At 32.6% G+C, this 27,868-nt stretch overlaps 1 pseudogene; it reads left to right on the top strand.

The window, feature by feature from the left end:
- The window catches only part of LOC116882043, a 132,307-nt pseudogene extending 128,595 nt beyond the window's left edge, over nt 1–3,712 (top strand).
- The last annotated feature ends 24,156 nt before the right edge of the window (nt 3,713–27,868 follow it).

Genomic DNA, 27,868 nt, shown 5'->3' with positions numbered 1-27,868 from the left:
CAAAATGAGCTATTTATTGGAAGTTAAATTACCTAAACAATTGTTTCAAATCTCTCATTTGCTTTAGCTTTAGATTATGAGATGCAAAAATTATTTATTCAAGGTTCAGTGTGCTTCCACTTATCGTTTTGAAAAAGCAAAAGAAAAAAAGCTTGCAACCTAAATTTGAGGAATGGAAAGTTGATACCAAATCCTCTGTAATCTGTCAGAGGAAAACAACTCCCTTTCAAGTCACAGGAAACCAAAAGCATGAAATGCCATTCTACATGGTTTCACTTATAGTTAATTCCATAAATTGTGATTAGTTTGAATATATGTAATATTAATAGCTAACTTTCTGCATCAACAGATGCAAACTTCAAAACCCTTGTCTATTTGCTCTTCATTTTTAAAATGCTTGCTTAAAAGATATAATATCAAGGGCTTTTCATGCTTAGAAAAAGACAGATAACCAAATGTAATCCTACAATAATATTTCTGCTTAAACTAGGTTATGCTGATTGACATGTACAGGATATTTTTATGAGCATACAAATATGAAAAAAAGAAATACACACATCGAATCCCATCTATTCTGAAAATAAAATCTAACTATACGAACTATATAACAATATAATAAAGTCTTGTACTTATATTATTTAAAAAAATCAGCAGAAAATATCCTGAGCAAATACAGAAGTAATCAGACCTTTGGAAAATTATCATTCTCGTATTTTAAAAAATATTTTTCACATACTTGCAATGAACCAAAACCCACAACTGGAACTGATAAATCTATCTGATAGATAGATAGTAATTTTGTGGTTACTTAAACATGCATTTCTGAAAAGGTTGATCAGCTATCTTTCAAAATGGTTTGTGGATACACATAACATTAAGACAAAAACAAAGAACAAATAAGTTTTTTAAATGACACCAAAGAATAGTGATACTGAAAATATTTTAGAAATATGTGTTTTTCAGAGGTTTCTGCTATCAAATTAAATCATAGCCAACAGAAATTATAATTAGCACCCAATGCCATTATCTAAACTATTTAATATAGGAATCAAAATTTCTAGAACCAAAAATTTAAGCATTGACATGTTTTAAAATATCTCATTAAGTTTTACAAATTATTGAAAGTAGGGGAACCTGGGTGGCTCAGGGGGTTAAAGCCTCTGCTTTTGGCTCAGGTCATGATCCCAGAGTCCTGGGATTGAGCCCCACATAGGGATCTCTGCTCAGCAGGGAGCCTGCTTCCTCCTTTCTCTCTCTGCCTGCTTCTCTGCCTACTTGTGATCTCCTTCTGTCAAATAAATAAACAAAATATTAAAAAAAAAATTATTGAGCGTAAACATCAATAGTAACTCACATCATTATTTTATGTAAGGGAAAAATACTAATTTCACTCTGATACACTGGGATTTTAAGATGCTTCACAATACAGGTATGTTAAAATGTAAAAAAAATGTGCATGTTATGTCAATGAAATATGACAATCACTTTATTATTCTAATCAAAATACTCCAAAAAAAACCTAACGGTCTGCAAGGATTTGTTGAAGGGATATATTTGCACTTTTTAAAATCCATTAAAATTACTTTTTTCAGCTACTATTTTTTTAGACAAGAGTTTTTATTTCTGTGCTTATAAGAATCCACATTGGTTTTTAATGACCATCAATTACACTTCAATTTTTCATATTACTCATGAAAGAAAATAATTTAGACTCTTTTACAGAACTGCCAATTGCAATTTACCTTGGCTCTTTCAGGAAAGAGAAGGTTCATAAATCAGCATGTTAAGCATTTACTAAATGACAAAGAAACAAAATTACAAATGAATAATATAATCCAATATTTTCCTTCAAATAACAAATTTAATATAGTTTTAGTAAAGAGGTTCTTAAATTTACGATGGGACGTTTCTATTTTGTATTTGAGTTTTATTAATGGAAAAATTCTCAAAAGGAACCCTAAAAATGTTTGGAAAAATTATTAATATTACCTTGCTTTAAAATTTCAATGAATAGAAAGTCTCACCTATTGGGAAATCTTTAAAACAATAGCAAGTTAAATATTATGTTGGTGGCCTATAAAACATAGATATGATGGAATATTTTCTTCCAGCTTGCTAAGCCATGCAATTTCACTGTACTACAAAGAAAAGGCATCTGTTCTAATAAGGAGCTGACTTCGGGTTCTAACTGTGTGACCTTAGACAACATAAGTCCCCAGAACATTAATTTCTTTAACTGTGAGAATGTACTTTCCATACATACTTTTTTATAGAATTAAAGAATGTTAAAAAAAAAAAGAAGAATTAAAGAATGTGTATAAAGACTCCAGTTCAGTGCTTAACATTTCTTTGTTATTCCTTATAAAAGGCACTTGCATTGTCTTATAAGAACATAAGGAGACACCTCATATAGTAGTCTTTCAACAAATACTAACACAATAACAATTTAATTTTTCCAAGTATATTAAAGCAAATAAAGCTCACCTTCCCTTAATGTATTCATAGAAATTATCAGTCCTTTTAGCTCTATAGTATAAACACAGAACTACATACATGTAATTTATCAACCTGGTCAGTGCACCTTGGGAGTCATTTGGTAACATCTGGAGACATTTTTGATTGTCAGGACTAGGGAGGGTCTACTGCTGGCATCTGCTGTGTATAGGCCAGAAATGCTGCTAACATCCTAAGGTGGACAAGATTATCCTCAAAACAAGGAAGATCCAGCCCCAAATCTAAGTTGTGCTAGTACATGTTTCTGAGGGCAGCCCTTAAACCATGTAAAGATATAAATTATGATAAATATAATGAAAGAACATGCCTGGAGGTAATAATGTATCTACAGATTTTTCTAATTAGGATATTTTTTTAATTGAAGATTTTTAAAAAGTGGGTTTGTATTCTTTCTTCCAGCCATCCAAGATGCTTCAAAGGAAAGAAGGCTAAAGGGAAGAAAGTGATCCTGCCTTGCTATCATGAAGAAGCAGGAGGCCAAAAAGGTGTTCAATCCCTTGTGTGAGAAAAGGCCCAAGAATTCTGGTATCAGACAGAACATCTAGCTCAAAAGGGAACTCATCTGCTCTGTCAAATGGCCCCGCTTTATCTGGCTATAGAGGCGAAAGGTTATTCTCTATAAACATCTAAAAGTCCCCCCCTCCCTTCCATTAACCAGTTTACCCAAGCCTGGACCACCAAACTACTGAGCTGCTATAGCCAGCCCACAAATACAGACCAGAGACAAAACAAGAGAAGAATCAGAGTTTGTTGGCTTGGACTAAGAAGAAAGGTCTGGCAAAGGGGATGTCCCCACTAAGAGGTCGCCTGTCCTTCAAGCTAGGGTTAATACTGTTACCACCTGGGTGGAAAAGAAGAAAGCTCAGCTGGTAGTAATTGCACATGAGGTTGATCTCATTGAGCTGGTTGTCTTCCTGTCTCCAGGAGAAGATGGGAGGCTCTCTGTGGCATTATCAAGGGAAAGGCCAGGCTGGGGAGTCTGGTGGACAGGAAGACCTGCACCACTGTTGCCTTCACACAAGTTACCTTGGAAGACAAAGGAGCTCTGGCTGAGCTGATGAGAGCTATCAGGACCAAGTACAATGACAGAAATGATGAAATCCGCTGTCACCATGGAGGCAATGTCTCGGGTCCAAAGTCAGTGGCTTACATTGCTAAGCTGGAAAAGGCAAAGCTAAGGCACTCACCACCAAACTGAGCTAAGTGTACACTGTTGAATTTTCTGTGCATGGAAGTAATAAAAAGTCCTCTTTAAAAAAAAGGGGGGTGGGGTGGTTTGCTAATGTCATTATGTTATCTGCATGCTTGTTAGTTGCTAGACTTTAGATTGTGAAGTATTCTATTTTTTCTTTTCAAAATCTAGTATGTGACCGGTAACACCGTTCCACCATTGTTCTGGAACATAATTATGAATTCTTTCCTAGATGCTCAAGACAATAATTTCTGTGGATTTGTCTCATTTCCCACCCTCAATGGGAAAGAGGAAAAAAAAGAATATTTATAACAAATCTAAGGATTTATTAGGTGTCAGCAACTGCCATCTCCTTTATTCTAGTTTTAAAATCTTCTGGGGCACCTGGGTGGCTCAGTCAGTTAAGCATCCGACTCTTGATTTCAGCTCAGATCATGATCTCAGGGTCCTGGGATCAAACTCCACGTTGGGCTCGGCACTCAGCAGGGAGTCTGTTTGTCTCCCTCTCCCATCGCCCTTCCCCCTGTGGTCACTCATGCTCTCTCTTAAATAAATAAATTTTTTAAAAATCTATAAAATTGAAAAAAAAAAAACTTCTATATTGCCAGCAACCATGTCCCTGCAACCATATTCAAATACCTGTGTCCTATTAAATCCCATTCTGAGGCATGCTGTCTTACCATAGCAGGACATTTTACCTATGGGCACTATAATAAATATTACATAGATCAAGCTAAATTGCCATAATACCTTCCTTCTAAAAGCTCCAGAATGTCTTTTGTGGTTGAAGAATAATCAATTAGTTACTCAATTCAATCCAACAAATATTTATTAAGCATCCATTCATTTTTGTATTTTCTCCCCTTGAGGGCTGCTATCCTTAAGAGCAGCTGGAAGCAAATGGCTCCCATTTATTAAAGACTTTTATTTTAAATATGCTTAAGTGCATTTCATATCTCTTCAACTTCTCTTACCAAATCTTCAGAGGCGCCGTTGTAGAGGAAATTCATGTTTTATCATACAAAAACAAGAGTAATGTGTTCCATTTTCATTTTGTCAGGAAAATATCAGCATTATAACTAGGGGAGGAATGTGCAGAGTAGACAAAGTATGTCTAAATATGTCATATATTATTATTATAAATAAGCTTATTTATAAACTCATGTTGAGTGAATAAATAATATAAATTTATATTATATTTATAATTTATAATTAATAATATATAAATTTATCTTTCAAAATGTTACATGGGTTAAGGGTTTATACTGTATATTATAAGAAAATAGCATATTTTATTATATTTTAATTACTCCTGGTTTATATCAAAATTTTAATGGTACAGAACACTGTTAAGTGTTTTGGATAACATATTCTTTTATTTCCAGTGAGGACCACCACATTTTCCCCTTTTTCTCTGGAGGAGCAGAAAGAGTAGTTAGATGCCAATTTTAAAATAAATATTCTTTATTTGGATCAATATATAGATGATTCCTTCCAAGAACATTAGTCACAGTACTGCTGGGAACTGTCTCCAGATTTTTCCTAGCCAAGAAAAAAGATAGAGCATCTTCTCTAGAGAACCCTTGTGGGTTCTTTTCTCCCACCTTGAGATTCAGGAGAGTACCCCCACTATATTCTCCTGGGATGCCAAAATAATACCCTATCTGTCCTCCATCTGGGAGCTGGGGTTATGTTTCTCTTTAAGGAGACTTAGTGCTTCGACACTTTGTAAGGTTGTTTCAAAGTCAATGTGCTAAGTATGTCAGAGAATACTACTGAAAATACCACAAAAGCACCTGTTTCCCTTAGTTTAACCTGTCCACGCTCTGAACTGAGCTCATCCTCCTCATAGTGAAGTTGAACTGTGGTCTAGAATGTTTATCTTGACTGATCCAATCTTTAAAGCTCGACATACACATAAAAATGAGAGTTGATTACAACCACAAATGGTACCCTTACTGCCTACACAATAAACCTCATTTTCTACAGCATGGCATTGAATGCTCTTACCAATCTAATTTCAACCAAGTTCTCAAGATATTTTCCCCTCCTGGGTGCTTGAAAGAAACTATTTTATGTTCTGTCTTTCTAGAGCATGGTCTTCTTTACATTATACTTTTTACTGTTATATCTCAAATACCTTTCAAAATTAGTATTTTCCGAAGAAGAGGAAATATATCTTGTTTATTTAGTACCACCATAATGCTTAAGACTATACTTTGAACAAAGTAGAAATTTAACAATCTTTGAGGAACTGCAAATAATAAGCAAAATGAAACAAAACATATTGGCATATTTTCATCACAAAAAAAGAGAAAAAAAAACATTAAATAAATATTGGGTTATTTCTCAGCCTTGAGAAATGTAATCTGTAGTTAAAGGAATGCTGCCATTAGGAGAATTATCATTTTCTTAATTATCCCACTTACCAAAAGACTTGCCTACCCCTGCATTTTTTGCCAAACTAATTGGCTTCTTAACCATTAGGAAACATGCTCACAAATACTTTGAAACTCTTGTTCCAAAGGTCATTTATAGTCTCTCAATCAAAAGTCCAAATATCTTTCTTGGTTCTTATCTTTATCCCTGCTGGTATTTGCCCCTCGCGCATACATCTTAAATCATTTCCATTATTTGACTTATGTGACAGTTTACTTTCTCAACTCACCCCTTAACCCTCTGATTGCCTACTAAACTGTTTTATTCATATTCTGTCATTTAAACATCTATTTTTCTCTATTTTTGTTCTTTATTCTCATACCTCTTTTCCAGCTAAGACATAATTTAACTCATTTATTACTTCATGTATAAAGGCTCAGCCTTCACTTTTTCTAAAATGCAGGTCTCGGTAAGTAAACGCTTATTAAATTGATTGCATTAAGTTGTAATTTTCTCTTACTGTATCATCACTGTCACAATAATAAGGAAAATATACCATTCCTTATTTTGAAACTGTGTTCTGCAAATTGGGTCTCACATTATGGATTTTGTAATCTATAGACTATAAGGTAGTATTAAAATCTAATAAGTAAATATTTTTTGTTTCATAGGGCATGATATAGTTCAACTTTATATGAAATAGTAAAATTTATGAGGGGATTGGTTTATTTTCTTCAAATCTGAACATAAACAAAATAGCCATTAATTCAAATAGCTGTCTCAACAGAAAGCGCTTTTTGAAGGCACTTGTGGGATTGGGCTAATCATCAGCAAGTTAGAAAGTGTCTCAGGAATGGAAATTACTGTGCATCTGGCTTCTCCCAGAACCCAGCTACATAATACATTGAAATGGAACATATTGCTTGTTTTTTTTTTTCTTTGTGAAATCTTTAAATAAATTTGGAGAAGATATTATCCTATCATGCTTTTTCATAGGATAATATTTCAGGGCCACGATTACAAACAAGAACAACAGAATGTATTACATAAACATGCTCTATTTTTATCCTTGTTGGTATTAATAGTCACATGCAGCATTGATTTATAGAAGTGAATTTTTCATGGAAAATAATAAAAGTGTGTTCATGGTTCAGTAAGTGAATCTCAGATGCATAACCACACTTGACAGATTTTAGCCTCTAATGCCTTAATCCTTCCCCAGCATCACTGATGAAATCTCTGAAAAGCTAAGTATTAATTTGAGAGTATCATTTTTGTTTACATCATCTGGAAAGGAGGATTCAGAGCGCATCTTGTGTAAATTGCAATTATACATAGCATACTTTTTAGAGCCATTTTCATATAACATTTTATATAATTGAATTGTATTCACTTGATTTGGGGGGCCATGAGAATTAATGATACAGTCTAAACATGAGTCACTAAAATTAAAATAAAATGACTTCTAAACAGCAATATAATACTTATAAGATTTATTGGGGAAATATAAATTTCCATGGCAGATTAAAAATGAGAGCTTCATAAGAAAAATATACAGATAACTAGGGTATGTGAAGCATTTATCTAAAAACAAGTGTTAACTTTAATCTTTCATTTTAAAAGTGATTTATTTTGACATAATTTTAGGTTTGCAAGAGAGGTGTAGTCATAGTATAGAAGGTTCCATATATTCTTATTCCAGTTTCTCCTAATGTTAGATCTTATATAATGATAGTACATTAATCAAAATTAAATTTTATGTTCTTATGTCCAAGCCAATATACCATATTGCATTTATTTGTCAAGCTCTTTCGTCTCTTACAATCTGTGATTCCTTGTCATTGCCACCTTTGAAAAGTAATAGTCAGGTATTTTGTAGAATGTCCCTTAATTTGGAATCACCTAACGTTTTCTTATGATTAGATGGGGTTGTGGATTTTATGGTAGAATACTACAAGGGACAAATTCCTTTCCTACCATAACATACTATTGGCTACAGATACCAATGTGACATTACTGGTTAATTTGAATGTCTTGGTTAAGCTATCTGCTAGGCGTCTCCAGCATAAGGTTATTATTTATTTATTTCTTTTCTAGACTCCATTAGAAGTCAGTCACTAAATCCAGATCTCACTGAAGAGGAGGAGAATTAAGTTTCTCATCCTGAAAGAAGTAGTGTCAAAGAATTGTGGATATATGTTAAAAGCACTACAATTAATAAGTAATTGGGGGGACACACTTGAAGTGATGTGTTTCTCTCTTTATAAATCTGCCATTAACTTAACATTTAGTTTACCATTTTATTTCTTAGTAATATTGACATATTATCTACATAAGAATATATATTATGTACATATTATATTATTTAATTAATTTATTTATTATTTATATAATTGTTCTTTTTTTTTCTTCATCTCAATGAAAGGTAAGCTCCAGAAGATGGATGGATCTTACACATTTTTTTTACCTCATCTGTCAAAATGGAGGAAGTACCTCCCATTTAGTTGATTGATTTTTATTGATTAATTGAATACATGAATTAAAGAACCATAAAATGTGTTTATTGGGAGAACTTCCTTTAAAAAATCCAGTTGCATTTCAGTCTTATAAATATCAATTTATTTGACTTTTTAAATGGATGTGGCATGCTCATTTATATGCATATTCTACTTTGCCTTCTTGAACTGTCACCAGATTATTCCTATATTATCAGTCAATTTTTCTATTCAGAGTTGCTGTATTCATTTAAGCCTTCAAGGAAATTTTTGGTCTATTTGTTCAGTTACTGTGCATCTTATACACAAACTCCTCAGAGATGAATCATAGATCCTCTTTTTTTGCTGCTACATAATTCCATGAAATTTTTCTAACACATTCTCTGTTAGAGGCCAATCACTTACACCCTGGAAGTAATAGTATCACAAATTCCCTAAAGATTTGTCATTACCTCAGCTAAAATCTTCTGGATTACATTTCAAGAAGTATTGGATAACAAATAAAAACTTGGTTAACATCAGAAGAAATAGCTCTATATATTAGAAGCCTAAATTGTATTCTCATTCTTTATTCTTAGAACAGTTTACATTTATCAGTTCCTCAAATTTTTATACAGATATTGCCCAGTGTTGGCCTTTTGAATCTTCTGACTTTCAAGATCATGTTTTTCATAATCTCAAACGACTGTGTGGTCAATCTCTCTCTCTTCTTGCTCTCTGAGTCTCTGTCTCATAGCTTTTGTTCCAATCCAGTCTCTCCTCAAGCTTTGTCATATGAGAATTGCTTTCTAATAGTACTTTAGAAATCCTGCAGAACTTTGCTAATTCTAAACAGCAATAGTAAAAACTAAACATTTAAATTAAGAGAAAAATAACATCTAACTTTAGAAGTGGACAAGTGAGAAAAAGTAGGGTAGGCTTTTTCTCCTTTTTTCAGCCTGAAAGAATCTTTTCTAATTCTATGCTTCCTTCAGGTAGCAAAAGTCATCTTCTTCACAAGGTACTTAACACTATATAACATATTTTATATTGTACTTATTTTTTTCTCTGATCACCCAGCTAGATAGAATGTAAGATAACAAAGATATTTTACCATGTATTATAATATCAATAACTCATTTCTTATGTACTTTTCTGTGTTTCCAGCACTGTATTTTGTACATTTCTATATCCCTAGTGCCCTCAGTATGGCTTTGCATAGAGTAAGTGCTCAGTAAATATTTGTAGTATTATAAATGTGAATAAAGTACTAAAGTAATCCTCTCAAATGAATGAAGCTGAATTTGTACAATTTGTCATTTCAACATCCTATTAAATGAAAAAGATAATCTAAACATAAACAGTAAGATGGCTGGTTTAGTATTATATATGCAGACTATAAACGAAATTTACTTTTGCATTTTAGGTTGTATTACATATATTTGATCACTTGATGATCATTTCATATATTTAACCACATATTGTCCATATCTTCAATTTCATATTGTCAATTTCTAGGCATATGTGAAAGAAATCTATCCAAAACCATCTTCTAAACATTTCAGTATATAGATTTGAAATAGATAGTAATACCTCATTCTAAATATTTTCTACTACTCATAATTTATTACAAAAATAAAAAAAAAACCTAAAACTATCCTGATGGCCCTAGATACTATATATTCAGAAAACTTAGAGAACAGAAATTATGTAGAAGAGCATATTTTTGGCATGGATCTCACATTCATATTTTAAAAAGAAATTTTTGTTTTAAGTATCACAAATGCAAGAAGGAAACAAAAGTAACAACAACAAAAAAACCCTTCAAACAAACAGACAGAATAGTTGTTACAAAAACCGTGTACTAAATCGTAAATGCTTTATAGGACATCATATTATTACACACCTTTTTTCTTAATTTTACTAAATTTGCACAAATTTGAGTACGTATGTTCCCCGCCCACTCATTAGAAGCAACATTTAGAAAAGAAAGGATGCTGATGTAGAGCATGTTGTTTACTGCAGCTTATGGGGTCAATTGAAAGATAATCAGTAAAACGAAAAGAAATTAAAAAAGAACAAAGGTATATATTTAAACATCTTTGCCATATGTGGAGAGGTTATTCATATACTTTCATAAGTAGATAATGCATCACTGCATTTTCAAAGAGTTCACTTACACATTAGTAATAACTGAATAATCAGGAAAAATAATTGTATTGATTTCCTTTTATTCAGTCATGGAATTATTTTGTATATTTTGATTGACTTGTGTCAAAATTTGTAAAAATGTTTTTAATTCACATGTATAATCTTAAATCGATTCTAATTACTTTAATTTTAAATTATACTTTTATGCAAATGTAGCATTCCAAGTATAAATGATAAGATAAGTGCTGTATTCCTTTTGTGAAAGTAAAGTTATCAGAGCTTTTTTATTCTCAAGAGAACTTTCAGAAGTAAATTAGTTATCTGAGGCTTAAGTAGACTCAGATTTTTTATAGTTTTTTGTTAACTTAAGAATGACTAAATATATACAAATAAGAACCATTTAAATGTTCAGAAACAAGGTAACCATTTTAAATTCATGCATTTCAATAATAGTCTGTTGAAAAAGACCTGTATTACACTTAAAATTCTGGATTTAATCATAAGCAAAATAAACATATTTGCAAATTTCTGCAAGTTTTTAATCCAAAACCTCCAGAATTAGGAGATTGTGAGGGGTGCCTGGGTGGCTCAGTCGGTTAAGCCTCTACCTTCAGCTCAGATCATGATCTCAGGGTCCTGGAATGGAGACCCTACATCGGGCTCTCTGCTCAGCAGGGAGTCCGCTTCTCCCCCCACCCCTCTTTCTCTGCCTGCCTCTCTGCCTGCTTGCGATCTCTGTCAAACAAATAAATAAATAAAATCTTCTTTTAAAATTTTAAAATCTTTTAAAATCTTTTAAAAAAAGATTTTATTTATTTATTTGACAGAGATGGCAAGTAGGCAGAGAGGCAAGCAGGGGTAGGGGGAAGCAGACTCCCTGCTGAGCAGAGAGCCCGATGTGGGACTCGATCCCAAGACCCTGGGATCATGACCTGAGCCAAAGGCAGAGGCTTAAGCCACTGAGCCATCCAGGCACACCAATAAATAAAATCTTTAAAAAAAGAAAAGATTGTGAATACACAGACCTGTAATGGCAGAATTTCTAAATTTGTCTAATTTCACATTTTAAAAAATGTATAGCATAATCCATTGCAAATTATTAGGTAAAAATGTTCCCCAAAGATATAGTAAAGAACAGAATTCAGAAAATATTTTTTTAAGACTCTAAAGCTTATTCCAAGGTATTATGGCAAGCAATATTTATATATGATGTGTTAAAATTTTTTATTGACTCATAAATGTTATATATAATGTTTAACAACTATGGAAATTCAAGAAAAGTAAAAAGAAAAAAGTATATTCTTCAGGTTATAGTTTTTTACCTCTTAGGTAAATAGTTTTAATTTAAGCCATTGAAATATACATTAGCCAAAGTCTTACATTTAATGCTCACTTAGCATATATGGAAGGAACAATAACTGCCCTCTGTGTTTATTTATAATATATCCTAGCATTACATAAAATTATTATCAGTTCCAGATGGTAGCTAACTATATATAGGGTTGTGGACTTATTTCTCAACATGAGTACAGGCAAATTTTTTGCATTTCTAATATTAAATCTGTAATCAAGTTCACATTATTGAAAGTAGATGGCCGCTCACTCACACAAATAGAGGAGAACTTAGCTATCACTACACCAGGAGTGGCTAATGGAGTATTTCTCCCCCAGCAGTTTTTGAGTATCATTTTGCACATGGAATAACTGAAAAAAAATAAAATGATTGTATATGTAGAAGTGAGTGACAACAGGTGAACAAATATTCCTCTTAGGTTAAAACTTTAGACAGTTCTTATTTCCTAGTACTCGTTAGGCCTAAGCAGGATACACAGACTACTGCCCTGGATAGAGAATGAGCTCACACCATCCTGTATGTACATATCCTCTCTCAGCTGGAGCGCAAGTGACCACAGCTTTATCAGAGCCTGATTAAGGAGCAATAAGACTCTGGTTTTAGAAACATGTATATCACACTTTTGTTTAACATCAAAGATAGCTGTGATGTTTTGCTGCTCTATGCGAGGTAGCATCTCATCACTTCATATTCATTTGGTCTCAGAGACTCAAATCCTGCCAACTCTAGTGTTAGATGTGTATCTAAAGTAGAAAATAATTTTTCCAGTTTTATCTTTTGTGATAGTTTCATCAGACAGATATCAAAAGCCTACAGAGCATTAGTCAGGGACAGGGTGATTAGTTTCTCTCTTTATGGATGGGTAATTAATATAAAAAGGATGGAAAAAATCCTTAATCCCATTACACTTGATCCATCATTTAGCAATGCTTTTTGACTCTTCAAGGTAAAATCTGCATGTGAATTTCCCCAAAGCAATCAAGTCATCAGTTTCATAAAATTATAAAACCCCACAGCAAAATGCACATCACTGATAGAAAAAAGTGAGGTTTCTGACATTCATCGAAGAGTATCTCATTGAATAAAACTGTTTCAAAGATATCACTTTTAAAATTATTCCTAATAGAATTGACCTAATTTTGACTTAGCTTATACAATCCAAGGATAAAGACAATACCTGCATAACAGAAAACACAGTATATCAAAAGAGGGCTAGATCTAAATCTACAGATCATCTTTAGGAGTTGGCAAAGGGTTATGGCTCACAGTGACTGCAGTATTACAAAGTGACAGAGCAGTCACTGCCTTTTTGCATGATAAAGGCAAAGCTTTCTCAGAATGCTCAAGACAACTTTTCAAAACCCATTAAATGCAACTATCGAGATTGTGCATTGGTCTAATCCACAGTTTTAAATATTGTTTTATTTTTTTTAAAGATTTATTTTCTTATTTGGATTTGAGAAAGTGAGAGAGTGAGAGAATGAGAAAGAGCAGGGGGAGGGGTGGGGAGAGCAGAGGGAGAAAGAGAATTCCAAGCAAACTGAGTGCAGAGCCCAGTTCAGGACTCAATTCACAATCCTGAGATCATGACCTGAGCCAAAATCAAGAGTCAAACACTTAATTGACTGAGCCACCCAGGCGACCTGATTTGTTATCATGATTATTTCCATTGTCTAATGTTCCATGTATCATAAGATTAGGTAGGACTTAAATCAACTATAGTATCATTTATACAAAGTATTGTATGTGACACATACACACACACACACACATGCACACATGCACTTTTATTAGTATTTCCTTTACTTTCATTACTCTCCTCTTTGCATTACTTCGGTTTTTACTGAAATAAATGATTATCTCTCTTAATTGTGGTAATATACACAGAACATAAAATACACCATTTTGACAATTTTAAGTGCACAGTTCTCACATTATTGGGCAACTATCACCACTATCCATCTCCGGAACTTCTTCATCTTTCCCTGCTGAAACTCTGTACCCACTAAACAGTAATTCCCCATTCCTTCCCCTCCCCAGTTCTTGGCAACTAATTACCATTCTACTTTCTGTCCCTATCAATTTGACAACTCTAGAAAAGTCATATAAGAGGAATCATACAAATATTTGTCATTTTGTGACTGGCTTATTTCTCTTAGCATCATACGTCAAAATTCATCCATGTTGTGGCATGTGTCAGAGTTTCCTTCCTTCCTTCTTAAAGCTGAGTATTATTTCATTTTATTTATATACCACATTTTCCTTAGAAATGAATAGACACTTGAGTTGCTTCCACCTTATGGCTAATGTAAATAATGCTGCTATGAAAATGGGCATACACATGTCTTTTGAGTTTCTGCTTTCACTTCTTTTGGCTATGCACCTTAAGGGGGAATTGCTGGATCATATGGCAATTCTATCTTGGATTCTTGGATGTAATGCCCTACCTTTTTCTATGTGGCAAATTTGGAAAATTCCACTTTCCAGCAGCAATGCACAAGGGTTCTAATTTCTCTGCACACTAACCAACACTTGCTATTTTCGGTTTTGTTTTTGTTGTTGTTGTTGTTGCTATTGTTGGGTTATTTGCTTGCTTTTTAATAATAGCAATTTCCATGGGCATGAAGTGTTGTCTCACTGTTTTGCATTTCCTTAAAGACTAGTGATGCTGAGCCACTTCTCATGACCTTATTGGCCATTTTTAAATCTTCTTTAGAGAAAGGTCCATTCGAGTCCTTTGCTCATCAGGTTGTTTGTTTAATTGTTCTTGTTCTCCCCAAGCTAGAACAACAATATCTTGAGTCCAGAATCACAAAGCAAACTAATACATAGGGCAAAAATGATGTACTGTTATAACTACTTCCTGATCCTGATACATCATCATCTTATTAAATGAAGTCAATCTTCTATCTTGCCTTTTCCATCTCAATACATTTATATAGAATCAATAATGACTGTGAAATACCCCAAATTTCTTAAGGTCAATACTGAAATTTAGTAAGTCTAAAAGAGTAGATACATTTTTATAGCAAATTTTAATGTTTATATTAAGTAAAGAGTAATTAAAAGGCAAAATACTGAATATTAGTTCAATTCAATTTAGCTATTTGGTTTTCTTAAGTTCACCCTTACACCCTTATTTCACTGCTTAAGAAAAAGGAAAGCTCGATGAAGACATGAGCCAGCTGGTAGTAAGAAACTTCAACAGAAATTGTCTTATACGGAAAATCAAACCCACATTAATGCTGTAGGAAACTATAATTCTCCAACAAACAAGGTATCTCATTTTTCTGAGGATTTCTAGCTAGAAAGCAAATAAATAAACAAGCAAATAAATAAATAAATAAACACAGAGCACTCCTGGGTTTCTCAAAAAGTGAAAAGCCAATGTTTAGGAGTTAAAATGAAGCAGGTTCCAGTTCGGTTGAATACTGAACTTTCTAAAAACCTAGAGGCCTATACAATGATGAGGTGGGCTGCTTTGGAAAGGAGTGAGCTCATTGTCCAATTTCAAGTATAAATAATAGAATAGGAAGCCAAAATTATCACAAAAGGTTTTTCTGACCAGGAAGTTGAAATAGATGACCATTTTAATTCCTTAAAATTCCTGTGTTTATCTGATTCTAAGGCCATTCCTAAATATTATATGGAAAATAAAAAAACAAAAGTTTTTACCCTAAGGACCAAACAATCTAAGTCAGATGTAACCAAAATGATTGCTAACAGCAACACAACTAAGATATGCAGTTACACATGCTACATACAAAAGAATCAGACATTATTTGGAAAGAAATTGTTTTAAGAACAGACTTTTGCCTGTGGCTTCCGCCTTAAAGATTGAATTGTTCCTACTACTGCAGGGCTCAAATATCTCATTCTCTTATGCTTCAGTGAATTTTCTTTAAAAAAAATAAAATTCTCTACTCTTTAAAATGTCTCCTTATCAGTTTGTGTGTACGGACTGCCAGCTGTATTTGTATGTGTGTATACGAGAGTCCAGAAATGTATCAAATTGTCAGTCATTCAAAAAATGATGACTCGGCATCCTAAAATGTCAGAGAGACATATTACATTTGGTCAAGAGAAAACTCAAGAATCTTTAGCAGAAAGACTGAATTAAGTGAGTTGCTAACACTTAGAGCAGAAGAGAAAAAACTCACTCAAAAGTAAAACATCCTATACTGTCACATAAATGAGTTGAAATTATTTATAATTTATAATTACATGAAATCCTTTATTTTGAGGGATTTTGAATTGCTTTACCAAACGATCTTAGAAATCTTTCTGCATAATTGTAAAGTAACACTGTCTCCTCCCTATTCCACCTTCAACCTGTGATTTGTCAATCCCTGTCTATTCAAGTTCTGAAATACATAGATATGTATAGTATACATATATGTGCAAATACATCTATTTCAAGAGTTGAAAGTTTCAGAGGTTGAATATATGTTATTGTTATTATTATATACATTCATACACACACATACATACATAAATCTGTGTAGTACTTCATCCTCACTGCCATCATCCTCGTCCATATCATCCACCTCCTCACACACACAGCCCCTAAGAACAGCAGCCTGAGAGCATCTTCCAATAGCAGCAATGGTAGATGCAGATGATTACCTAGATCTATCCTTTAAAACTTTCAAGGTGTGGCCTTTGCCCTCAAAAGAAAATTCAAACTACTTAGCCTGATCTTAAAAGACTGTCACACTGGGGTGCCTGGGTGGTTCAGTGGGTTAAAGCCTCTGCCTTCTGCCCAGGTCATGGTTTTAGAGTCCTGAGATCGAGTCCTGCGTCCGGCTCTCTGCTCAGCGTGGAGCCCGCTTCCCTTCCTCTCTCTCTTCCTGCCTCTCTGCCTACTTGTAATCTCTGTCTGTCAAATAAAAATAAAATCCTTTATGGGGCGCCTGGGTGGATCAATGGGTTAAAGCCTCTGCCTTCGGCTCAGGTCATGATCCCAGGGTCCTGGGATGGAGCCCGCATCAGGCTTTCTGCTCAGCAGGGAGCCTGCTTCCCCCTCTCTCTGCCTACCTCTCTGACTACTTGTGATCTCTGTCTGTCAAATAAATAAACAAAATCTTTAAAAAAAAAAAAAAAAAGACTCTCACAATTTAGTTCCAGAATGTTTTTCTTTACTCCATATACCATCACGTTACCACCCCCACAGCCTTCCAACTGTCTGTTCCTGAGCCTTTGCTCATGTTGCCTCCCCCACCTAGATTCTTCTCCTTAAGACTTCTACCAGTCAATGTCTATCACTTCAAACATCTAAACACCACTTTAACCACTTTGCATTTAGGTAAATTATCTCTGAGCTCACTTACACAAAGGAATCATTACTCTTTGAATTCGATCAGTTCTATGTATTTCACGAGAATAGTTGTTTTTGTAATGTCTTTGTATTGGATACTTAGTATCTTAAGGAGGACTATGACTTCTTGTTTTTGTGTCCCCTTATTTTTTTATATTACTTTGCTAGTAGGCCATCAGAATATATGTGGAATTGAATTGAGCTCTCTTTTTACAACTAAAGAAACAAAAGTGAAGACTGTTAAAAAGTCTTGCAGAAGATTAGACTGGGCATTATTGGGTGAGTCTAAGAATAGAAACTGGGCTCACCCACGACTGCAGTCTGGTGATCTTCCCATTAGAGAATATTCATCTCCAGGTAACCTAATTTTTTTTGACAGCAAGCAATGCTGTAGTACAAAAATAATTACTTAAAGGCACAGTAAGTAATATGAAACTAATTTATTAGGATAATGCATTTAAATTGAACAAAAAAGTAAAAGATAAAGATTGCTAGCTACAAGGGAAAATTTATTATACAATATCAGCTTTTATATAATCTTCTTAGGGTATAAATTGGAACAAGTCATGAGGTTTAATAGACAGAAAAATAAATCCAGTATTGTATATAATGTTTATATGAAATTGCTACTTGAGACTCTACATCATACCACGAGTTTGCCCTATGGTGTTTATTTGAAATTATATTTATATTTCAAAGAGTAAGTAAAATATTCATATTTGTGTTCTTAAATTTTTGCTAAAATAAGAAAAAAAGATATAACCATACATATAGAATCCTTTAATCCTTAAATCTATTGATAAGAATGGCTACTTACATGAGGCTACCTAGGAATGAATAAGAACCAAATATAGATGATTAATCTAAGTTCCACCTCAACATTTGTCTGTCAATAAGCAAGTAGATAAACCTTTCTGTGTCTCATCTCTATAATAAGGATTAAAATGCTTACTTCCGTGGAAGGTCATAAGGATTATTTGGTGTACATAAAGCACTTTAAATGAGAAAAGCTATTTTTGAGTGCATATGTGTATAAAGATACACATTATACTATTCCTACAAAATTTGTCATTCTGTCATGTTGTACTAGCTAATAAGAAACCCTTACAAATACAACACATATGAAAAACAATGATTCTACTTTTTTTAATGAAAAAAAATCTCAACATACTTTTAACCCATAATTATCATGAATCCAGTAGTCTTTCTCAAAAAAAATTTCTGGACTTAGTATTTCAGTGATGTTAGCTGATTTATTTTTAACCACATCATTTCAAGAATATTCAAGCTAAGAGTTCTGGGGTATAAATCACTAGCATGTCTCTATAGACTCAAGGGAGCTATTCAACAATAAAGTGGAAGATGACACGAATAATGCCATTTGAAAGAAAAAGCGTGCACCTACAGCTTATTTGTTTTAGAGAAATTTACCTTTGCTTTCCAACATATTTAATGTATATATATATATATATATATATATATATATATATATATTTTTTTTTTTTTTTTAATCAGTGACAACAATTATTTCAGGGACCTAGTCATCTAAGTTCACTGCCCCAATAATCTGGCTTGGTCTAGGTATAAGATTTTGATTATCTAGGGAAACAAATTTCCTTCACAAATATTCCAGGCTTTTGATACTTGAGTAAAACAGTCATACTATTTAGCAAATTATAGCAGGTTTATGTACTTCTATGATCTTTGTAGCTGGAAGGAGTATTTAAATTAAACTCTGTTGTATAAAGAATCTTAACCAAAATTTGTGATTAAACACTCAGCTTATTCAGGTAAATGGGACTAATGAGAAATGTCCAAACCAAGAATTGTTTTCCTCTCAAAGCAGATCTGAGTCAGTTCCTTCCAACATAAGGGCAAACATATATACCAAGCCTCAAAGTTCAGCACTGCAGGGAAAAGGCACAAAGTATTTCCTTTGGAAATTTTTTAAAAGCAGATGTTACCAATCTACCATCAGATCCTTTGAAAAATCACACTATTTTACCCAGGACACATCTAATTTTCTGCAGCATAACTTACTCTAAAAGGCTTGAAGGTAAATTGTTTGCAAAATGTATTCCTAGGTAAATAAATAATTTGACCCATGAATGGAAATGTTGGAAAGACTCCAATTAAATAGCAAAAGAGAGCTAAAAAATATGTTGTTTTAATTTTAAAGTAGTCAATCTCAAACTATTGTTTCTGACACTAGTTATATGGTAGGGCCATCTTTTTTGTTGAGGTCTCTTAGTTTCTGACAATAATACCATATTATCAGCTCAGAAGAAAACATCTTTTGAATTCTCTATGGCAAAGAAATATAATTTGCTCGATACTTTCTGTGAATGAATAATTCTGACAAAAAAAGTTTCCATGATAAAATAGTACTATTACAGTCTTATTTGATGAACTGTTTTCTCAGTACACTGAAAATCATTATATGTTTGTAGTAATCTTATTTCAAAATTCCTTGGGTGGTTTTCACAGAAAAATATGAATACTGAGACATTTTACTTCCTTTAGGGAAATCACCTTTCATCATATTACATTATAATCTTTACAAAGAGTGATAAGATGTTGCTTAAGTTTCAGATGTCATTTTATCTACATAAAAATTATTTTATAGATAATACATTTAATTTAGTTTGAGGATTAAGAAAGGAACTCTTAGAAGCACAATTGTGTAAATAAACACAGATGCAGGGACTCAAGTTTGAATGAAACAAAAATATAATAAAATTTTTACTAAAATCAGCTGTTATTGAATAACTGCTAGAACTATTGTATTTGTTCATTGGCTTTTCAAATATGTATTAAGTGTTTGCTATATGCCAGATAATTAACATGGAATTTGTCTTCATTACCTAATATTTCAAAAAGTAATACAAAGAAGGATGAATGTGATGACTTTTACAAAAGGTAAAACCTAGGTTGTGTTGAAAGTGATGTGAGATATATTCATTTAGTCTTACTTCAGAATGTACAGCACATTTACATGGAGCCCCAAAATATGATTAAGATAATAAAGAAAGAAAATGATGGTATGGGCATCAATACCAGCAAGGCAAATTTGCAGATTAGATAAAATTTAGGCAAAGATACTGTTTTAAAGAAAACCAAATATAATCACCATGAATTTATCTTGATTTATAAAATAAAATGTACTTTAAATGTCTGAGTTATTTTTCTCAAAGTACTATATATATGGTGAACAATTAGAAAAAATCAAATGTTAAGATTATTGTAATAACACATATTCACTTGAATACCATGTAGGCATTATCAATAATGTCATAAAAATGAGAGTATGGAAAATTAGGCACACTATAATGTTTTCCAAAATAACTTGTAAACATTACAGTTAACATGACCACTCTCTATGCAGTAATAGAAAGGTTCCATTTGATCTTAGTGCCTTTCACTTTTTAGGTTCCAAGCTCCATGATGAAAGGAGCCTAATTCTTGGTAGGACATTTCATACCCGAAGGTATACCCATTTTCTTGTCTACTTTTCTCCCAATCAAGTAAAAATACTCTGAAAGACCACTTTTAGTGATTACGTAATAAATATTTCCCAAATTTTAAATAGAATTTAGAACTTGGCATTTTCATTCAGATTTATACTGAATTTTCCACCTAATGATTCATTATTTGAGGGAAGAGTCCTCTAATTCACCTCAGTTTCAAAACTTTTATATGAAAGTCAAGCTTTTTACAACAATCTTTTGAAACTATCTGTCCTTTTTAAAATAAGAAACAAGAATGTTCCTTTGAAATAAAAGTTAACCTCACAGCTTCAAATATATTGGCAAAAGCTTTAGGAAATAATTATTCCTTATCATGCAATAATAATTGCTGTAATTATTGGTTAGTGATTTAATTTCTATTTCTAAGTAAACTAAGGCATTCTTCAATAGTGTGAAAATCTGTTTTAGAATAATTAGTTACTAAATATTTTTTTCTAAATCGAACATTTGTTACCAGATGATCACATAAGTAGATAAATCTATTTTAAATTTTATTCTATACAATCTAAATAAGTTGAATGTTGCTCTAGAAAAATGAGGATAAAACCCATTGCATGATTGGCCAATGCATTTACTGTCCAAGTAAAAATACTTGTAAAAATACAAGTACTCCTTCGTCTCTATTAGATGAGTGAGCTCATGACTTTGTTGTTGTTTTTGTTTTTGTTTTAGGATTTATTTTTTATTTGACAGAGAGAGAAATCATAAGTAGACAGAGAAGCAGGTGGGGGGGGCAAAGTGGGGGGTAGGAAGCAGGCTCCCTGCTGAGCAGAGAGCCTGATGCCACTTGATCCCAGGACCCTGAGATACTGACCTGAGCCAAGGCAGAGGCTTAATCCAATGGGCCACCCAGGTGCCCCTTGTTTGTTTTGTTTTAAACAATATTTCAACATGCTGATTTGGATGTGAGTGGAAGAAAATATATTTTGACTTGGCAATAGTAAACAAACATTTGGAATTTAGAAGAATTCAAACTTTTAAATTATTATTCTAAAATTTCCCTAAAACAACTTTATAAACAAAATCATTAGTTTTTCCTTAACTATATTATACCACAGAGAAATTTGACTCAATAGAAAGATGTATTTTACTATTTATGATTCCTCAAAAGGTATTTTTTATTGTTCATATATCTGTGAATAGAATAGTTATGATTCAATATTTTACTATAGAATCTAGAGAACCAAGTCATATATTATGCTTTCTATCTCATTACACAGTAACTGAGTTTCTATGCTATATACAATTTTTATAATATATATTTAATAAGTAATACACAGTTTAATATATGACACATCATACTGAATTAAAAGCTTAAAAAACTACAATGAATGGGATAGTATGGGTAAAGGGTATTTTAAGATCTTTGTTTTCTAGAGATTAGTACATTCCATTTACATTGCTTTGCTACATAATAAGGCAAATTCAAAGGCAGCTTCAATGTAATGAAGTAGAGCTTCACTGAGAGTCATTAGGCACTGATTTTAATGCCACGTCTACAAATGACATTATGAACTTAGGACTATATTTCAAACTTCCTGTGCCTTAAAGAACTATATCTGGGTTAAGTGAGTCTACATCAAATAACAGCTGGGAAGGAAAAATAAAAGTGCCTTTACAGAAAGATACTAGACAAATTTATAAGATACAATCTATCAGAACTTATGCCAGAATGCCCCAAGATAGTTAATATAAATCCACTGAGAATATTACATTCAGAGAACTATAATTACTGGTTAGTAATTTAATTTTCCTAAGAGGCAAATACTGTATCACTTACTCTTTGAGAAAAATAGCAACCAATTTTAAATGAAACTTGGACATGTTTACAGACTCTTGCTTATGTTTTTAAACATGTAACTTCTTAAGTTGGTATGAATTTCATATCTTAAAGGATAATGTTTATCACAGACTCATCACATTCCTTCATTACCTAAAACATACTGAAGCAAAAAAATCTTTTAATATTTAGAAGTTTTTCACTATGAGAAGTATATGTCACTACAAAGAAACACCTACTAAAATTATATACCCTAAAGTATATATTATATCAATATGAAAAAATATTTATTTGCTCTTATAAATTTATTAAGCAAAGCTCAGAGCAATATAGCCTTAAGAGTAATTTTTAAAATAGAGTGGGAATTCCTTTTTAAATGCATTCTTAAGTTCTTAAAGTTTTCTTAAATCACTGAATTAAGTATTTCTCCTTAAAGATTTGTGAGTATATTTAACTTTATTTAGATAAGAAATTGGCAATATCATCTCATGGAAGAGATGTAGTTTTTAACATTTATCTTTTGTGATGTGTTTTACAATGCAAAGATAAGTGAAATTTTAGAGCTGTGATTATATGAACTAGAAATTAATTTATGAAATTGGTAAGGGAGCTGATTATAGTGCCCAGTTAGTAAACTTAGTGCAAAAATGCTTTACTATCCTCTTATATTCTGGGAATCTTTATTATATAATTGTGGACCTTTAGATTTGGAGGTACTTTTTGACATTTTCCATCCCATGTGATATCAAGATTACATATATGAAAAATATATTTAACATTCAAGACTAAATAGATGAAAAATATGTTTAACTATATTACATAATAGTTCTTGACTGCTTCTATATTATGGATTTTAATGAAAATAGTCTTGCATGTTCTTTCCAAGTTTGAAAGGAATGTCACCACTTAAAAATGGAAATAAAAACCTTCGTGTTAAATATACTATTTCACAAAAATAATAATGTATAAATATCACCATGTTTAAACATGTGAAAGACAAATCCCCAAATAAGGACATATCCTAATGTGTTTATTCATTTGGGGCAGATTCTCATTCTAAAAGAAATAATAAAGCAATTGCAGAGATTTGCCTATACAAATCAAGACATGCCTGATTGTATTCTGAACAACTCTCAAGAGATGTATTCCTGCAGCATCCTCTACCAGGAAATGGAGGAAACTTTAACTTTGCATACTGGAATTCAGTGAGAGCAGGCATCCCCCTAAAAGGCTGCTGTTTGATTATTTAGGATTTTAAAGATCTGTGTCCAACAAATGACTGGGGCTAGAGCCAGAGTCACACATGGACTCAGAGGCAAAGATTTATCCAAACATCTTTCAGTTTTATCTCCCCTCTTCTAGAGGGAGAAATTATAAACTATACCTTGATACTGTCTGTAATGTTGTCTCTTTGAAATCTTTGGAAAAGACAATACCAGGAAGTTGACTTAACATTTTATGATACTTGTCAATATCTACCAGTTATCTTTTTAAATTTTCATCCATACCCAGCTCACTTTCACGTAGCTACCCCAAGATTTCACGTGAAAACTATCTAAGATAAGCCAAGAAGGCAAAGAAGGCCAAGGACAAATGACTCCGCTGTCTATCCATTCACACTAGCTGTTTCTTCAAATATAACACATGCATGGGGCACCTGGGTGGCTCAGTGGGTTAAAGCCTCTGCCTTCAGCTCGGGTCATGATCCCAGGGTCCTGGGATCCAGCCCCACATCAGGCTCTCTGCTCAACAGGGAGCCTGCTTCCTTTCCTCTCTCTCTGTCTGCCTCTCTGCCTACCTGTGATCTCTGTCTGTCAAATAAATAAATGAAATCTTTAAAAAAAAACAAAAAACAAAACAAATATAACACATGCAGTTACTGCTATCAATTTTTAAGCACTGAAGTTGATGCCAAAATTTTTGACAACATACAAAACTTATTTTTAGGCTGTTATGTGAATGCAGATTGTCATAAAATTTAAATGAAATGATTAAAACTGGAGAGGCAAATAAATAAGGGTGTTTATAGTATTTATGTTTTAAACCATAGCCGTTCTCATTTTGGGGAGACCAGAGTATGTTACATATTTGTGTTTTAATGTTAAATACACAGCTTTATGGTATGAGGGGATAAAGTCATAAGGGTACATTTTACTCTCCAAATAAATTACAAATTCTATGTCATTTAGTCTATCCATTGACTGACTGCCACTGACTTATCCACTGATTGTTAGTATACTAAGAGTTACTACTCAGTGTTCACTGAACTTTCTCCTGCTTCGACACTGCAGTTCATGTGGTTGCTGTTGTCTCAGATGCTTTTCACCCCTTTCCCAGCTTGCTTTACCAATTTTTTTACTGGAGTTTTAAGATATGTCTCAAATGTCATCTGGCAAATGACTATTTACTCAGCTATGGGTCCCAACAAATAAACTGCTTGAAATACATTCAAACTGCAAAGCATTTCAAAGACGTCTATGGTGTTTTCAACACTGTCTGGAGATTTGCCAATCACAAAAATGCAATAATATATTATTGGTTTTTGTTAATGATACGATAACACTAATTACAAATTTCATAATGTTATAATTGCACATGATATGCAATAACCTGACTATGTTGCATAGAGAATGACAATTGAATCACCATTTTGTATAACTATTTCAAATTTACATGAGGAGTTTGAGACTGAGGTTACTTGAATTTCTACTTGTCTATCAGAAAGATAATTAAATTATACTTTCTTTCAAGAGTCCTATATACTTTTTTCTTTAAAATATTTATATCTCCTTTCACATAATACATATTATTATTATTTAATGTTATAGTGATCCTATTTATACTTACAATTATATTGGTGCCAACAGTGTTCTTAATAACATATGATTCACATAGGAACAAATACTTGGCAACTTTCTAGAAAACATTTTTGCTGAGAAATTAAAATCTGCAAGAAAAGCTGAACTTCCAAGATTATATTCTAAAGAATGTAAACTACAAAGATATTATTATTTTAAAACACTATGTTAATAAATAATGTATAAATCAAATTGGAGTTCTGAGTGATGTGTGTACAAACCTTTTTGCATAAAACCTAGAAATACGAACCTCAACCACTGTTATTTTTTAGTGGCACATATCAATCAGCTTCCATTAGACTTTGAAAACCTCTGGTAGCCTAGTGCTACCAGAATCATTATATTAAAAGATAAAATTAGCAAGAATATTTAGAAGTATAAAATGAAACAAACCCAGAATTTTTTGACATATTCTAAGATATAAACACACCACTACTTATTGTTTGAATAGAAAGAAATGATAAGCCCACTGTACAAATCCTTGTCTTACAGAATATTTGCCCATAACCAAACTCAAGTGTTACAATATATATTTTTTCCACAAGAGCATTTCTTTGATCACATATTCATTCCTCTTCTCCTCACAATGACACAGATTTCAAGACTTACTGAAAGATTTAACAGTAAGATCCCAACCCGACCCCAGAATGTAAATAGAAGCTCCCCTTTTAACTCTTAAATCCCTTCCACTTAGCATACCTGGTTCATATAATGAATTCAATGAATACTTTACAACAAATAGCTGATGACTAAAAAATAAATGTATTTAGTTTTTCTACTTCGTATTATTCAACATCCTGAGTTAATATGCTCTTACAAATCTGCTTACTTGTATCAACAATATGATTCATAAATACTTTCTTATGTCTTCTCTTTCAACAGATAAATGTATCCTATCCCCAGGTTCTTGCATTTATTTACTACTTTTTCAGTCATTAAACCCACGATTAATGACATCATATTTTGCATAATTTATCTAGTTTTTAGTATGCTATGTGAATCCTGAGCCCTGAATTTACAGGGCCATCATGATAACAAAGCTTCTTAAGTGGGAAATTCAGACCTGAGAGAGGGTTCTCATAAAAAGGAGGGGGCCCAGAACATTCATCTGGGATACAGAAACAGGAGAGAACATCTTTTCTCACCTCCTCCCAGACTCTACACAAACATTTAATGAGACAAAATGAACTATTTGACATTTGCTCCACCAATTTTCCCAAGATTTGTCCTTGAAAACTTTTGTTCAATGTTTTTTGTCACAGCAATAAAACAAATGTGTAAGACTTAAATATACTGAATGAATATAATAAATAAGCAAAATATAAATACAATTAATGGATAAATAAGACTAGTAATATATACATATATGTATATATATGTTTTACATATAATATATATAATCTATCTGTATGTATATATAGACATTGATATCTATTTATATCAAAGATGATGAAAACATGCATTCCAAAAGACATATGCACCCCATGTTTATTGCAGTACTATTTACAATAGCTAAGCTATGGAAGCAACTCCACTGTCCATCAATAGTTGAATAGATAAATAAGATATGTTATATAAAACAATGGAATATTACTCAGCCATGAAAAGGAGATCTTGTCATTTGCTACAGTATGGATGAAACTAAAGGGTATTATGCTAAGTGAAATAAGTCAGAGAAAGACAAATACCATGTGATTTCACTTATATATGGAATCTAAAAAATGAAACATATAAATAAATAAACAAACAAAAAGCAGAAACAGACCCATAAATACAGAGAACAAACTGTTGGTTTCCAGAGGGGAGGAGTTTGGAGGGTTGGGTAAAATGGGTTAAGGCGAGAGGGATATGCAGGCTTCTTATGATGGAATGAATAAGCCATGAGGGTAAAAGATACAACACACAGAATCAATCACATTTATGGTGACTACCATAAATGGTAGCTACTCTTGTGGTAAACATAGTAAAACAAATAGACTTGTTGAATCACTATATTGTACACCTGCAACTAAGGCAATATTCTGTGTCCACTATATTTCAGTTAAAGAAATAAAATTAAAAGCAAAACCAATCAGTAAGTACTATAATATAAAACATTTTCTAGTTCAGCTAATGTGATTAATATTAGAAAACAGGTAGGCAGAGTTTTATAACAGAATGGGACAAATAGAATGAGTAGTTGGTCTATATTATATTCAATGGAACAAAGACAAAAATAAAATGGTTTTACCAAGACATTCATCTGCCCTGCAGCTTTAAAGTTTCATTTTGCCTCTGAGGAGGATTTTATCCATAGAAAGGGGAAGCTGGCTCATAATTTAG

The sequence above is a fragment of the Lontra canadensis genome, unplaced genomic scaffold, assembly GCF_010015895.1.
Source record: "Lontra canadensis isolate GAN:19392208 unplaced genomic scaffold, GSC_riverotter_1.0 scaffold80, whole genome shotgun sequence".
Classification (NCBI taxonomy): Eukaryota; Metazoa; Chordata; class Mammalia; order Carnivora; family Mustelidae; genus Lontra; species Lontra canadensis.
This window is presented reverse-complemented; position numbering and strand designations above follow the sequence as displayed.